The following is a 6,000-nucleotide window of genomic DNA, read 5'->3' as shown; positions in this document are numbered from 1 at the left end:
TCTAATCCGGGATCATCTACAGGAAGTGCACAAACATGTATAAAATAAAACTAAAGTGCCGAGCGTAAAGTGATGCGAAGGAGTCTACTACAAGTGGCTGGCATAATTATGGTGATAATAATGAATAACTAGTATGCCTGTTTCCGTCAAAATGCATTCTTTCACTGCTTTGTAATCGCATAAGGTCATTTGTACGAATTTGCCACTATACGTAACGACACGACTGTGTTTTAATTTTTGAAAGCATTGCGGGCATGGTCCTTGGGTAATTATTCATTTTTTTCCCATTAAGCACACAACCATGATTCGAAAAATATGGCGAAAGTGAAAAAATCTATCACATTTATATTCTCGAATGGCATGGTGCGGCTAATAAATCGTACAAAATACACATTTTTCACCATTACTGATGCTTTTAGAGCCAGTACAATACCTCACGGTTCATACAACGCAAATTTAACAAATTAATAGTTGAGCCTTCTAAAATTGCGGCAAAGGAACTTAGCGGAACAATATTGCCAGAAAACTTCCTTGAGGACGCCAGTTCCGCGAGTTTTAACGCTCCCAAATTCCGAAATCGACGTTGCCAATTGGTTTTCTACGCTACTGCCTGAAAAGTGTTCAAACATTAAATTTTGTTTTCCCAGACTTAGAAACCAGCGATATAATAGAAATTGAGCGTAGCGATTGAAATTGGCGCAGCCATAAAATACATGTGGAAGCTACACGTCCTAATAGATTCGTGCTAAACTTTGTCCGTGTTTATCGGCCCACAAGTGCGCGCTCACCTGTCATGCTGTAAACCCTTGAGCCTGCATAACAAAATATTGTTGAAATTGATCTCCGCTCATTACGTTGTGATTCATTGAACCATCGGTAAGAAACGGTAATAGGCTATATGCATTTTATCGCTGCATGCACTTTAGCACTCTTATTATAGCCGATTTTCAGTACAGAGAGAATACTTGGAAGAGCATTTTCACAACACTTTTCCTGATAATATAAGGTTCGCCAGAGATAATGTGCCTGAAAATAATAAACATTTCAAAACGGGCCTAACTGGCGCTTCGTAGTGATAATATCTCGCTTATTAAATGCAGAAAGCACTGGAGATGCGCAGAAGGGCTTATAATGCGCAACTTAGTGATCGTGACGATAACTGCGAATTACTACTTCATAAGCTGTCAGGTAAATGCGTTTCCTGCATTTGAGAACCGCGGTTATGGTACCACCGTTGATGTCACCGAGGTGGCTTTGAGTCAATATGGCTTTGACGAAAACCGGTTCCTTCAAAACAAATTACAACGGCGCTTGTTTCTAGAGCAGTCTGACAGCCGCCGGATTTATTTACCAGTTCAGTTGAAATAAAAATTATATACCAGGCATTTTTTTCTACAACACTGAATACCCGATTCGGAAAAATGTGCATGTGAAACCATGCGAAATATGAAGCCTCGCTCTAACCAAGTCGTATGAATGCCCCCGACCACCTCCCGCGCTGCATGGTTATACACAAAAAACAATACACACACAAGAGAATTAAACCGAGACGTTAACACAGATGATGCGCTCGCTACCAAATCGCTACCAACTTGCGTAGCCGAGTTGGTAGCGTAGCTGCGTAGCTGTATATGTCACCCTTGCTCTGTGGACACCTGAACCACGCCGTAAGAGAAGGGATGAGGATGGGAGTGAAAGTGGATAGAGAGAAAGGGGAGCCGTAGTTTAGGGCTACGGGGAAAACTTTAACGTGCGCTGACATCGCACAGCACACGTACGCCACTTCGTTTCGCCTCCATCGAAACGTAGCCGCCGTGGTCGGGTTCGAACCCGGGCGTCTTACCACTGCACCACCCCGGTGGGGCTACAGATAGGCATTTAACATGTTTACAGATACTGTAATGTGCGACAGCACTTATTCGATGCAATATATCTGGGCAGATATCTGGCTAGATGGTCGGCGTATATACGCCGACCATGCACGTTCACCTTGCCTTTTGAGCCCCCTTTTTTTATGTCGCTTGGCCTGGCGTGTCTCAGCCTCCGGAATGTGTCACGATGGACCAACCTCCCTATTGATTTCAGCAGACCAAATTCGTTCCTCTCATAATTAAAATTTACACCTTTGAACATTGGAACACATGCGTCAGTGCTGATGTCACATACATGTCAAATATATGTCAGTGACTATAGTGAATTCATACACATTAAAAACAGGCCACCTGTCAATGACCAGGGATGTCACGGGCTAACTACCAATGCCAGAGGCATACTTTAGACGTTGATCAGAATATACGCTACCTAAGTTGTAAGTAGCAGTATGAATGTAAGTACCTGGTTAACTAAGCCGCATAAAATCGCTTTGTTACCTTACGGATGCGTAGCTAATTCAGACTCAAGGGCGGTTGAAGGCTAGAATCCAATTCCACCCTCTATTCGCGTTGGTAAAGCCAGCGTTGGCAGTGCCACCAAGTTCAGCTATGAGCGATGGCATCTTGGAAAAATAGCGTCCGCCAGCGGACTACATTTTAATAACATTGACTTTTTGCCTCCCACAACAGAGCCATTCTTCACAATGAAATCGCATGTAAGGACTCGTTTCTAAGCACACTACAGTAATCGGCATAGAGAACTCGCCTATATGGCGTTAACATATTCATCGCTGTATTTGAAGAAAGGTGTCTGTATTACAAGAAGTTTGAAATGAAGCCATGATGCGGCGTATCTGCATGTCTTAGACGCTTCTTTCCTCGTTCCAAACTGCGGGCCCTGCCAAGGCATTATTGCGAGTGCTTTGTTTTGCACGTTAGGAACGTATGTTTTTGAAGTGCTTCTAAAACGTGCTATTTGGCTTATGTTTACGGCATTGTAATAGAGCAATGAATGGCATAGGCGACCATTTGGAATTTTGCTTTCGAGAACTGGAAGTTTACATGAACCAGCTGTTGTGGCCTTTTCTTCTCAGTGAATTGGGCTTATTGGACATCACAATTTTGTGACATGCGTCAAAAGACGAACCTTCTGGCCTGGGTTCATTGCGAGCAAACTGCCAGTTGTGGAAGCTGGAACGCCCGCGTCAAAAATCTTTTTTATGGTCGACAGCCCTCTTCTCAGAAATGCGTCCCTTCGACCAAAGGGGATTCCATCTTACACACGACTGCGACATGCAGACACTTGACGTCACCGAAACCGCCATCTTTATTGCTACCCGGCCATGTCACCTCACAACTTCCACTTGTGAGAAGTATCCCCAAAGATCAAAGTGCGAGGCTTCAGACATTCTTCCTGTACATTTCTGTGATTTACTCCGTAAAACATTGCCCTCGCACTGAAAAAAAAACATCAAAATATGGTCGCATCGTCTATCTAAAAATTAAGGGGGCACTTAAGCTCCGCCTTCAAGGGTATGACGTGAGCGAATAGACTACCTCGCCACGTCACCTCATAACGCCCACCTGTAGGAATTTTCACCCTAAAATGAAAGTGCAAAGCATCTGGCATACCTCCATTATTTGTGATTGACTTCATAATAAATTGCTTTAGCACTCAAGAACCATCGATGTCAAGCCGCAATGTCTATCCAAAATTTTTTTAGGGAACCTTACTACTGCCTTAACGCGAGAACGTAGGCTAGCTACCATCTCACATATAAATCCCCGCTTTAACCAAGCCGTATCAACGTGCGTGCGAGGCATAGAAGTAACGTGAATGCAAGAGTCCTGGTAGGCTGACTATGACGTCACTCTCTCATGTGACTGAGTTGTCTGCTCCTGCCAAAAGTAACGTTAGCCAACCCTACGTGCAGTCAGTGATTGGCCATGTCAACCGCCATCTACGGCCTACCACCTCCCGGCTTGTTTCTTCTGCTCACAACTTCAGACACCGCCGCCGGCTTTTCTTGGCCGATAGAATGTGCTACACCATGACATAAAGTGACAGGCCATGTTGATTGGCACACTGTCCATTGAAAGAGCTGAGTGTGGCGAGTGCGGACTCGACGTTAGTAGACAGTCTCCTCTTGGTTCTACGCATAATAGTCTAGAGAGCTTTATTACGTTGGACAAAAGTCAGAATCTGCACAGCGTGTGTCACGCTAGAGGCCATATCGGCAGTTAGCGATATCATCCACGAAATTCTGTAGCTATAGAATAATTATCGGCGGCTGCACAAGCCCCATATCTGGCGAGTAGGTTGAAAGAGCAGGAGAATCCGGTCGATTGATCTTTAGGCTTCAATGATATTTAATTCAAAGAACGTACTGCAATTACGTCTTTAGTTAAGTGATTTGCTTCTGTTATTTACTTATCGCTGTCGATTTTCTTCCCTAAATTCCGCTTTCGAACAAGTGATTTCTATATTTCCTACTTTTCATCAAATCTGTTCAAAAATGCCCCGCCGTGGTGCTGCTGTGGTTTAGCCACTGTGCTACTGCGCCCAAAGATGTGGGGTCTAATCCAGGCAACGGCGGCCGCTTTTCAATGGAGGTGAAACGCAAAGCGACCATGTGCTGTGCAATTTCAGTGCACGTTAAAGAACCTCAGGTGGTTTCGGAGTCCTCCACTACGGCGTCCCTCATACCTTGAGTCGCTTTGGGACCTTAACCTTCTAAAACCAATCAAACCTGCCCAAAAAGTGTGGTATCTAAAATCAGCCTACGTTTTACATATGATCTCTAGAAAATTTGATCAATCATTTCAGCCATTCTCTGGTACCTAATTGTTTCCCTCAGAGTGACATAAATGTTCTCTATTTTAAAAATGCGAATAAATACGCCAAAGCAACTTTCTCATGAATGCATAAATTAAAGTCAAATATGTGCCCTTCACAAAAGCAAAGTAGCTTCCCAAGGTAATTTTAGCAAGAGCGGCAGATACTACAAATCGCGCCCTACATATCTTAGCAACAGCATTTATTATACGCCTTGGTGATGACTTGATGGCTTGGCGCTGACGGAAGACGAAGAGAAAGAGAAGGAAAGGCGGTTAAGTTAACCGCAAAAGAATTATATTTGCTGCCCTGCACTGAGTGCAAAGGGACGAAGGATTATAAGAGGTATAAAATTGAGTAAAGGGGAAAAATACATCACTAGACCAAGCAGGCACCGTAAAGGCACACACTGCTGTGCGAGCCTGATGCTCTCAGGAACCAGAGGAAGAGGAAGGCCTGTCAACCCCCGTCAAGGATGGTCGTTACTGTCGATGTGTTAGCAGGCATAGGCTTAAGTTTCCTAGCGCATGGCTTTATGATCGCCTTCCTGCATTGTATTCGGGGCACGCATAAAGAATTCGCAAAATTGTTTCTGGGCTACCATGGATGTCACACTCAGAGACCCATGCCGATAACAAAAGAATAATTGTTTGTGAAAAAACACCAAGAGAAGTTTGTTCACGTCGTGGTAGACCGGGTGAAAATTCGGCGTTTGTTCACGGTTCAGGGATAGGAGAAATCGGGTTAAAAAGATGCAGTTGTGTGTGTCCCTAGTCCTTTGTCCTTGTCTGCCAGCGCTTCGACACCATAATGTTTGATAACCACCGCCAACTAGCCCAGCAGTATGCCCTATATACCCTACTTAAAAAGAGGCCTGAATTCCCCGAGATAATCGTGATCTCCTGAGCAAGCCTTCGATGTTTACTCTCGGCGTCTGCTCTTGAAAATGCAATGGACACACAAACGCCCTCCTGGCTGTCTGTTCTCGCTCCATCATCCAACCTATTATTGCTATTGATGCCGCAGTTTCCAGGTAGCCAGTGATCAATAATATTTTGTCCTTTATTTGCGGCGGAATGATGCCTACAGTTGCTCGTGGGAGCGACAACTAAGGCAATTTGGAGAGGCCTGAAGTGCTGCCAATAATTCAGTTAAAATAAGCCTTTGGTGATGAAGATTATACTTATTGGCGGCATGAAAAGCGGTATGGCCGCACCGGTCGACCAAGTCTTGCGTAAAGTCTTAATTCTTAGTAAAGTGTTATTGCTGGGATCACCACGAATCCAGAAGGAG

This window comes from Amblyomma maculatum, chromosome 11 (genome assembly GCF_055883805.1).
Source record: "Amblyomma maculatum isolate TAMU_Amacu chromosome 11, ASM5588380v1, whole genome shotgun sequence".
NCBI classification, from domain to species: Eukaryota; Metazoa; Arthropoda; class Arachnida; order Ixodida; family Ixodidae; genus Amblyomma; species Amblyomma maculatum.
The sequence above is the reverse complement of the archived record's forward strand: the minus strand, read 5'-3'. Positions refer to the sequence as shown.